The sequence below is a fragment of the Tupaia chinensis genome, unplaced genomic scaffold, assembly GCF_000334495.1.
Source record: "Tupaia chinensis unplaced genomic scaffold, TupChi_1.0 Scaffold000147_1, whole genome shotgun sequence".
Lineage (NCBI taxonomy): Eukaryota > Metazoa > Chordata > Mammalia > Scandentia > Tupaiidae > Tupaia > Tupaia belangeri.
The window spans coordinates 4,309,088-4,320,042 of NW_006159617.1; the positions used below are offsets into that span (position 1 = coordinate 4,309,088).

The 10,955-nt window shown below is 37.2% G+C and overlaps 1 long non-coding RNA gene across 2 annotated transcripts in view; it reads right to left on the reverse strand.

Annotated features, from left to right (window-relative positions):
• Positions 1-3,367: 3,367 nt before the first annotated feature.
• The window catches only part of LOC102499978 (uncharacterized), a 10,560-nt gene continuing 2,972 nt past the window's right edge, over positions 3,368-10,955 (reverse strand). For both annotated transcript variants that reach the window (XR_001370151.2, XR_001370150.2), the window contains exons 3-4: positions 8,367-8,489; positions 3,368-3,666 (exon numbers count right to left, since the gene is read on the reverse strand). This is a non-coding gene — a long non-coding RNA (uncharacterized LOC102499978). The remainder of the gene's footprint in view (positions 3,667-8,366; positions 8,490-10,955) is intronic.

A 10,955-nucleotide genomic window follows, 5' to 3' on the forward strand; every position in this document is an offset into this window, starting at 1 on the left:
CCGGACCCGGTGGCTTAAAACTCACGCAGGGCTAGTGTGTGCGTGCCCAAGATCCCAAGAGGAGAATGGAGAAGAAGGGATTGTGGCGTGACCATCCCCTCTGGGGGGTGATTTCTCGCTTTCTGTCTCTATGTCTCTCTCTGTCTGTCTGGCGAGCGCACACGCCCTGTAGAAAAAAACTCTCAAAAAATAATATTGAGATATAAAACTGTATACTCTACAGCTTTTCAAACTCAACCAAGTCTGTCCTAAAATGCTGTTTGGCATGTGTGTGGATGTGCAAACTGTGGGGGATCTATGAAGGTGGGGAAACAGGGAGGTAATACCAAAATATCATTATAGAGCAATGAGAAGAAAATAAAAAAGTAGAAATACTCAAATATTAAATGTTACAAAAGATACATGTCTACAAATGTTTATAAAACTGATTGTGTTATGAGAAATGAAGCAAATCTGTACAAAACATACAAAACTTTGAAGAATGTCTCAGAATGCTTTCATTTGTCAAATGCACTGAGATACTAGGGATAATATAGAAAAGTTTTCTAGAACCAACTTGTCTTTTACTTTTCATCCCCATAGGGTGATTGGTTGTATTTTATTGTACATGTGGGTGTGAATAAGATGGAACTTCTCGCAAAAAGAGAAATGAACAAAGAATACATGTTGTCAACTTGTCTAAAACATTTTTCATGTTCTGACTCATTTTTCTTTGTGTTGGCATTTCAAGAGATTTTGTTTTTTTTTAATTTGACTATTATAAAAACCTTGATAACTTCAGTAAAATTCCATGAAAATAATATAAACAACTGTAATGGAAAGTGAAAAGATGATGATAGCAATCAGCCCTGTGATATTTCTTGTCAGTGTTCTCTATCACTTAAAAAAGTCACAAATCCTACATTAATGTGACTTTTTAACCTTTAGTCTTTACTTTGGTGAAAAAAAGTTCTTTTGATAACAGTTTCTTTTTTTTTCATGATTTCTTTGCACTTTAAAAACAATGGCTATATTTTGATAGGTCCACCTTGGACTGTGGTGCAGCAGAAAGAGGGATGTGCCAAATATTTGCACACCTTTAGAGTTCAAGGATATGTAAGAGCTTGATGTGTGAATGTTGTAGCCTTATTTTCCAAAGAGAAATGGGAATGTACATGTACTTAAGTTGTTTAAAAATCAATTGGCATAGGCCAGCAGGTAGCATGGGTGGTTAAGGCTCTGGACTCCTACATAGGCGACCATGGTTCGAATCCCAGACCTTTCAATCCAAGGCTTGAAAATTACACCAGACTTGTGTGCATGCATGCTCAAAATCCCAGGAGGAGAATGAAGGAAAAGGAATTGCAGCATGGCTAGCCCCACTCAGGGGATGATTTCTCTCTTTCTCTCTACTCTCTCTGGGAGAACACACCCTATGGCAAAAACCTTAAAAAAAAAAATCAATCAACACATGTTCATAGAAGGCATCTTCTATTCTAGGTATAGTTGGGAACTATAAAACATAATCCTGTCTATGCTTACTAGTTTAGTTATGGCTAAGTGTGTGTGGGGTGGGTACATTCTGTGACTAAATGAGGATGAACCTGAAGCAGGTGGTTCAAAGCTTTACACTGTGATAAACTTTGCTTTGACAGACCACCCTATTCGTGTATTAAAATCCTTTAGTGACTTGACGAGTTGAGAAGCGGGAGAGATAAGAGGTCTCAGCTTTAGTAGAAAATGTTGCTGTAGTCTCCAAAGTAGTGAAAGATAGAGCATATTTCTCCATACACATTTTGAATAATGTGAGAAATGTGTTGAAAATATAAAGATGGAAGTCAAAATTTTCCCTAAGCCTGGCTTCATGGGCATGTAATAAGTGCAGCTGCCAGGACCCCACAATGGGAGATCCCATACTCACTTTAATTCCCTACCTTTTTTATCTTAATAATCTTACCTTTCAACTTGTGTTTTGTAAGTGAAGTTAATTTTTAAAAAAAAGTAGGATATGTAAATGAGTGGAGGAGATGTATGTAATTTGTCTGCCACTAAACCACTGCCCCATTCACAGACACTGTTCTCCACGCTTGCCATGTGGCTACCATAACTGCTTCCTTTGGAGTCTTTCTGAATAATCATGAATTGTCAGCCCATCAGAATTCTGCGCTCATGCTCATATCAACACATCTGTGAGTAAGTAAACAAAGATTGGCAGCTCCAAGAGGCAACATTTCCCATTATATTCTTTCTTATTCATGCTATTTTTTTGTACTCGTGAACCACTTAGACTGAAAATGATGATGTAGAGAGCAATCCACATCTCCTTTTCCCTTTAGTACCTCCCTCCTCATCAGTAGGCTTAAGGTAGACAATTTGGGTAGAATGTGCACGTATCACAAAGTAAAGTAAAAAGTCGACTAACAGCATTTCTACTGTTAAAATAAAATAGAAAAGAAAAAAGGAACATGCCTATACACAATAGAAATTTTGTGTTATTCCTTTTTTGTGATTTTGCAGATCAAGTAAATGTTCTTCTACTTACATATAAAGCCAGCATTACCTGGTAAAAAGAAGAATGGTCAATTGTATGCTAATAATTTTAAATTTAAAATGAATTTACTTAAAAATTATTAGTGTCTTTGTCCACCATAGCATTGTTGATAGAAATACCTGAGACTGAGTGGTTTATTAAAAAAAAAGAAAATACAGGTTTATTTTACTCATGATTCTGATGGCTAGAAACTCAGCTGACATCAGGCCAACCAACAGCATGGCCAACCAAAGCTGAAAGATTGATGGGTGCAGAGGTAAAGAACAGCAGCTAGCTCTCTGTCTTATAATAACCTGTTCTCATGGGAACTAACCTTGCCTTAGGGTAACTAGAACTTACTCAGCCTCTTACAAGACAGCATTAATTTATGAATGAGGTCAGTGCCTCCACAACCAATCACTATGATCTAATCACTGCCCACTCCAACCAAATTCCAAACCATGAAACTGTGGAGGCTAAATCATTATCCAAACTGCAACCAAGGGAAAATAAAAAATCTACTAATGTTGAGAGGCCAGAAAATAACAGGAAAAGCTTCACATTATAGTACTTATTACTTTCCTAAATTTGCCATAACAAAATGCCATAAACTAGGTGCTTCAACAACAGAACTTTATTCATTCCAGTTCTGCAGGACAAAAGTCCAACAATCGAGGTGTCTGAAGGATCACATTCTCTCCTCTCCAAAACCTCAGAAAAAGAAGAATTGTTCGTTGACTCTTTTTTTTTTTTTTTTTTTTTTTTTTTTTTTTTTTTTTTTTTTTTTTTAATAGGGCACATGCACTTGCCGGAGAGAGAGAGGAACGAGTGAGAAAACATCCTCCAGGGAGGATGACCACGTGGCAATCTCTTCTCCACTTTTTTCTCTCACACAGGGAAGTAACATGCACATGGGCGGGAATGTTTTACAAGGTGCCGGCTCCAAGATTTAAACTATGCAGTCTGCCATGAGTGTTTCTGCTGCCTTAACCACTAGGCCACCTGGCTGGCCCTGCTCCTTGTCTCAGTACTTTCGGTGACTGTGAGAAATCCTTGGCAAGCCTTGTATTTTATACCTGCATCGCTTCAAGTCTTATCCTGTCATCACATGGCTGTCTTCCTTGCTTGTGTCTGTCTGTCTCCAAATATCATTTTCCCTGTAAGGACATAAGTCATTGGCTTTAGCACTCTAAGCCAGTATAACCTTATCTGGACTTAATCTGGAAAATAATTCTATTTCTAAATAAGGTTATGTTCACAAGTTCCTGGAGGACGTGAATTTAGGGACGGAACCTAGTCTACCCAGTGCAGCACTTTGTCCTTGCATTTTGAACAAGGAGTCCTACCTTTTCATTTTACATTAGACCCCACATATTATGGCTGACTAACCCTGATGTCAGCTTTTGACCGATAGAGCCCACGTTGGGGAATTTGGCCTAATAAGAGAGCCAACTGAAACTGCGAAATGAAATCCAAACCCACTCTGTCATAGCCAAGTGGTTCTAGCCATGCACATGTGGGAGAGGCATGTCTGTAAGACTCTGCCCATGTAGCATGGAAGAGTACAGACCTTTTGTCTCTATAGGCAGACTCACTCCTAATACGCAGAAAAGAAGAGTTGAACAAAACATGGTCAGTTATTCTTTCCAACTTTACCAAATAGGTCACTTCACTTATCCAGTGTCTATGAGTAAAAGACAGAAATGCCAAACTGCACTAATCAAATTTCCTTTTTATGGAGGGAACAAAGATGGGAATAAAGATGGAAAAATATCTTCCCTAACATATCCCTGCTTTTAATTCTCTTAACCCATTTAACTCTACCTTTAGCATCATAGTCAATGGAGTATTAACAATTCCTTTCAGGAAAAAGAATCAGAAGTTTATCAGGATAGACTTGCTCCCATTTTCATAGAGCTGCTCATTTGGTTTGCATCTTGGAACTGCTGGTGAATAATTTATATTTTTATCTGAGAAATTTCTGAAATGGGCACAAAAGTGAATTAAATGAACTACAAGGTTATTGATAACCAATCATGAAAAACAACCGTCTATTCTAAAATGTATCTAGCCACAGAAATTTGACAATGAGCTTAAATGACAAATTAAAATGAATTATAGGGGCCGGCAGATGGTGGAATGGTTAAAGGCACTAGATTCCCACATGGCTAACTGTGGTTCAAGTCCTGGACCTGGTAGCTTACTTTCTCGCTTTCCCTTTCTCTCTCTCTCTGGTCAAATCAAAATAATAATAACAACAAATGGAATTAAGTAAATATTTAGAAAAAAGATGAATAATATAAGGGCAGTCTAATAAGCTGAGCATAAAATAAATGTTCCATATATTAAAGTAAACCCTTCCCAATACCAAATTTTTAAGAATATTTATTTATTCATTTTTTTAAAAAATTTGACCAGAGAGAGACAGAGACAGAAAGAAAGAGGGAAAGTGAGAAAGCCAGCCACCAGGCCTAGGACTCGAACTGTGATCAGCTATGTGGGAGTGTCCAGTGCCATAACCACCATGCCATCTACTGGCCCCCAATACTAAATTTTTTCAGGAAGAAATTAAAGAGTATTTTGGGTTTTATTTATTTATTTATCCCGTGAGTGTGTGTGAGAGAGAGAAAACCCCCAACAGGGCCTTAATGCTACATTTGATCCCTGGCTTCAGCCAGCCCCAGATCATGGACATATGTTTGCCCCCAAAGGATTCAGGGTGGTCTCTAAACGTGAACCAGTGACTTTCTCATGTGAGTCAGCCCCACAGAATCTATCAGCCACCAAGAGCATTTACAAACTAAGATCCCAAAGTGTTAAAGTCTAAGTCTGAAATCATTTGCTTATTATTATGGTTTGAAAGTCTAAAGTCTAAATATCCATAAGTAATCCTCCAAATGTCTAATTTGGTTCATTCTCAGTGGCAAGGTTCGTTGTGTCGCAATGGATTTGAGGGCTTATTCAGTATGTACAGCTCAAACTTCTTTCATAGACAGGAATGTGAGTCTCTTAAGGCCTCAGATGTTTTAATAACTTAATGCAAGTCTCTCATGGACAATGCTTTCAAAGAGTCCAAAGAGTTAGTTACTTTTGTGTGTATGTACACTGTTAGCCCCAGAATTAAGGAATGTAGAAAGTTTACCAACTCTCAGGCATTAAGGGAATTAAACTAGGCAAAATGTTGCCCTCAGAATCCAGTACAGACTATGGCCAAAAAACATAGCAGAAACCCAATGCTTCTTGAGAAAAAGACAGTCTCTTTGGTTGTAGTCTCACTGGGAAGTCCATTAGTCTATGTCATTGACCTGAAACATTTAGGATCTTGAGATGAGGTTTTTATCTTGGATTATCTGGGAGGGCCAAGTACCATTCTGAAAGAACAAGAGGGAAATGTGAAATAAACAGGAAGAAGATATACACAGAAGAGAAGGTGATGTGAATAGAGAGATAGACTTTGGAGTTTGGTGACCACAAGCCAAAGAAACCAATTACCGCCAGAAGCTAAAATAGTTGAAGAGTAGACTCTCCCCCAAAGAGTCTGCAAGGACTCTTGCACTGCTGATGCTTCGATTTCAGGTTTAGGGTCTCCAGAATGGTAAGAGAGCAAATTTGTATTGTTTTAGGCTATCAAATTTGGAGTAATTTGTTATAGCAGGAACGAGAAACAAATATAGCAGGTAATAAACTTTCTCCAGGCTTCACCAGTTTACTATACAAACTTGCCTAACCTAACTTAAATAGCTCCAAATTGTCAAGATCAAAACAGCCCACCACACATTGAAGATCAAGGTACAAAACCACCTTCCATGCAGAACCAAAACATTTTCCACATGGAAAGTGGTGGAAATTATATTGATGTGAAATTTTACTCTCCAAAATTATGCACCTTTCTTTTTATTTCTCAGTTCCTAGATAATGTTCCAAATGTTAGGGGTTTTCAATATCCCTCCAGATCCAAATCCCTACAGAAATGTTAGGAAATAAAAGAGTAAAGGTGAGATCAAAATATTCTTTTCTCTGGTTATATCCCTGGTTTAAGAACTCTAGTTCAAATGAAAGCCATATATGACCTCGTAACTGAACTCTGGATTTGGACAGATTTACCAACTTGTTACACAGAGAATTGCAGAAATAGAAAAAACAAAAACAAAAACAAAAAAAAACACCTCACACTCTTAAAGGAAAGAGGAGAATTAGTGAAGCTAAGCATGCCCAGCTAATTTTTCTGAACTTTTCAGATAAGTCGCTTACCCATCTAGGGCAAGGGGCAGAGTAAGTAAGGGAGTCCAGCCTGAAATTACCCTAAGGAGTACTCTTGACAACAGTGAAGCATCAGGCATAAAGGAGCATTCCCATGCTGTGTGCATCCTCCCCCAAAATCCCTCACACTTAACATGTAAAACAAACCAGAAAGTACTATCAGTATACTAATAGCTAATCAGGAGCCTTGTGTGAAACTTCTTGATGAACTGCTAATAAAACACTTTAGAAGCAAATACCTCTATATGCTTCAAAGGGAAGATGGATATTTATATGCTTTAGGAGTTTCAAATCACATACAATTTTCTTACTATATTAGCTAAGTGTGGTCTGTGGCTAATCCTACCTTCATACCTATTTTTCTAGAATTTGTCCTAAAGACACAGATAGAAACCAAGAAAAGATACAGGAAGGAAAGTATAAAATAAAATACTAAATCATTGAAAAAGTCATGACATCTTTTTCTATGCAAAAATGTGTCATGACTTTTCCAACAACTCAACAGCAGAAAGAACATTATAACTGCAATCAAGCACTGCAGTTTACTAGAGAACTAACTTTAGGTAACAATATTATTGATATTTTTTCCTTTTATTGGTGTACAATGGATAAATACATAGCTACTTTTAATTTATTCACACCAAATAGCAAGGTAAAAGCAACATTGATAGATGAAAAATAAGTAGTCTTGGCCTCAAAGAACCTGTGGTCTAAAAGCGAATGGCTATATGTGAAAAAATATAATTATAATATAGGGTAGCAAGTGCAAAAACCAAGTATGTGAAAGTGCAATTGTGGCAAAAAGGAGAGTGTGAGGGCACAGAAGTAAAACATGATACACTGCCAGACACTCTCACATGGAAATATTTTCAGTTCAAGTCTGTCTCCAGACTACTTGAGTACTCCAGAAATGTACCCGCCCATGATCTGAGGCTGGCTGAAGACTGGGGGTTAATCACAGTATCGGGACTCTATTGTGGTTCCCTCTCTCTCTCTCTCCCTCATGGAAAAAGTGAGCAAATAAACTATAAAAAAAAAAAAAAGAAAAAAAGAAAAGAGTGTGATCACAACTTTTTTGTGTGTGTGAAGAGAAGAATGAGGTGCAAACTGAGTTATGAAGAGCAAAATGAATATTCTGGGTGCACAACAGAAAAAGAGAAATTCTTGGTGGAATGAAAGGCATTATTCAAATTGTCACTTAATGTTTCTCATAATCCTGGAATGTACAGTGATGGTTGGAGAAATGATTGCAATAGTAAAACACAAACAATAGTAATTCCTAATTGTTTCCTTTTTTCTTGTTTTATTTTTTTAGGAACAAGTGATAAGGTAACTGAAAGTGCTTTTGTCCACATTAAAATATACTGGAAATCTTACAAATATAGAGATGCTATTTCAGATCTGTTGGCATTTATTGAGGATGGTCCTGAGACCCTTTTCCTTCTATTTCCATGGTCTCTACTCAAGGAAAAAAATATATATATTTTGGGACCTGGCTTTCACTCATAGCTTGGAAAGATAAAATTAGATCATGGTGTAGTAAGAGGCATGGTGAGAAATTCTGGAAACTAAGATGGAGTATAGCAAAGAGTAATACCTGAAGGTGATTCTGTAGATAAGCAGAACTAATCACTGAAGGTGTCTGTGAACTGAAGTTCCCAATAAGATTAGTGAACTCTTGTTTTCTGGTACCTAGAAAGTTCCAGCCCGATATACAACACTAAAATAAAATAGACATTTGGATTAGATTTCATTTATTGTGCACATTCATGTAGGTTAACAAATATTCCATGTAAGTTACCATTTTTTTAATCTTGATTTTTTAATTTCTACTTGATATTTTCCAAACACAAAACAGACCGAACAGAAGTATACGGGAAGCCATGAGACAAAATGAGTTCATTTCAGTCACCATAAAATGAAGACTCAAACAACTTTTTTATAGCAGAAAGCAACTAGACCTACAATATTCATTTTAATAGCAAGAGTTCTGGAAAAATTAAGCTTAAGAATTCCTAATTGCCCAAATGTGCCTTATCTGCTTCACTAAGTTAGTGGTGTGTTAAGGGAATTTGTCTCAGGGACAGAGAAAGGCAGTCATAGTGCAGACGTAACTGTCCCAGATTGTCTGAAGGCAGCTGGAGCATACTTTTTCCATTAATAATGTTAATAGAAAACAACACTTAATATTTCCTTTGTTTTGTGCTAACTAAATCTCTTCTTCCTTTCATTAAAACAGACAGCCCACAATTGGTTCTGTACTATCTGCAATATTAGAAGTTAAATGAATCTTGATGGGCTACTAGTACCTTATTAAGCTATAGTTTTCTAGAAAAGACCTGCTCAAACATTCTGAGCACAATTTCACATCTATAACTAAATTGTGATGCAACTTTAAGCAAATTAAACTCAGCAATAAAAGCAGGATATTGATATTTGCAATCCCTACTTTAAGGGGCTTCTGTAAATCATTAATATGTTAATTGTGGTATACCAGACTTCTAAGTTAGTGGAAAAATAGGATTAAAGTTTGAGCTTATTTTGGGGAAAACCATGGTTTGAAATCTATTCCATAGTTGTTGTTTGTTTGTTTGTTTTTTAATACACAATTTTCCATGAACTTACTGAAAAAAACACTCATATACATCCTAATGAGGTTTTTTTTTCCCAAAATTTTTATGTGGTTATCAAGAATTCCACAGCATGCACTCTAAAAATCTTGGTGATGTGTCTCTCTAAACTAATTCCTAACCCCTGCCACATTGAAACTACTTAAATTAACAAAAACTTACATATTAGGATATATGTAGAGAACTCCAAATTTTGCTTCTTATAATACCCTTCCCCAACTATTCTACCTTTCCCTTTTCACCAGTCCTCAACTCAAAATCCCTGGGGGATTCATTTATTAATTTATGCATTCAATCAAGAAAATGTATTGATTTTCCAGGTACTGTTCTTCTGTGGTTTTATAGGTGTTCAGAGAATACAGCAGTGAAAGAAACAGATAAATATCCTGCCAAACTAGTTGGAGGGACAAAGAAAGAAACAAATTCATTAAAAATATATATATGAACATATACCTAAACATTGGCTAAATGAGTAAAATAAGTAGTACAGGAAGTCAATACTAGGGACAAATAGAAAGCAAGAATGAGATTGAGAGTGTTAGTGGAAGAAGGTTGCAATTTGAAATTAACTGATCAGTCAAGACCTTATGGGGAAGGTAAAAATTCAGAAAGGAACATGACTGGGTTGTAGGAGAATGATATGCCTATCTGGGGATTGAGTATTACAGAGGAAACAACCACACAGGGAGGCCATAAAGTAAAAGTATGCCTAGAATATTCAGGGAGCAAAGGACATCAGTGTGTGTGTGTGTAGGGGGGAACAGAAAGAGCGGAATGGAAAGGAGAAGAAAATGAAGACAGAAAGGAAATGGAACACCCACATTGCTAGGTCCTTGGAGGCATTTGGGGGATTTTGGCTTTGTTTTCAGGGAGTAAGCCATTGAAAAGATCTGACTAAGAGAATTTGAGTTATGTTTCAAAAGGATCTCTCTGAATGTCACATTGGCTAGAGACTACAGGAGAACAAGGATGAGACTGGGGAAAGCAACAATCCATTGAAAGAAGGCATTTACTAAAAGCTATGTTTTCTATTCAGTGAAGGTATAAAGCAGGTATGGGCAGAATATGGTCCACAGATCAAATTAGGCTCTAGGGTTATTTTTGCATGACCTGTGTCAACCTGAAATAGAGGATCAAACCCAAGTTTGTCAAGCAAGCAAAAAGGTTTACTCAAGCCGGAGTGTGAGAATGAACAGGGAGCAAAGACCTCAGCAAAGTGCACCAGTGCTCTGAAAGGATGGAGTTTAGGATTTTATTTTATAGGGGAAAAAAAAGAACAACAGAGGAAAGAATAAAGTTACAGGAGAGAAAAGTTCCAAAATTTTTCTCAAGGATTTCTCAGAGTGGTATTCAGTTGTTACTGAGAGAAAAACAGACTAAAATGCCACTGTTAAAAACAACTATAGGGAACCAGCAGTTAGCGTAATGGCTATGTCGCTGGATTCCCACGTAGTTGACTGCGGTTCGCATCCCAGCCCCGGTGGCTTAAAACTCATGCCGGGCGCATGTGCGAGCGTGCCCAAGATCCCGAAAGGAGAATGGAGGAGAAGGGATTG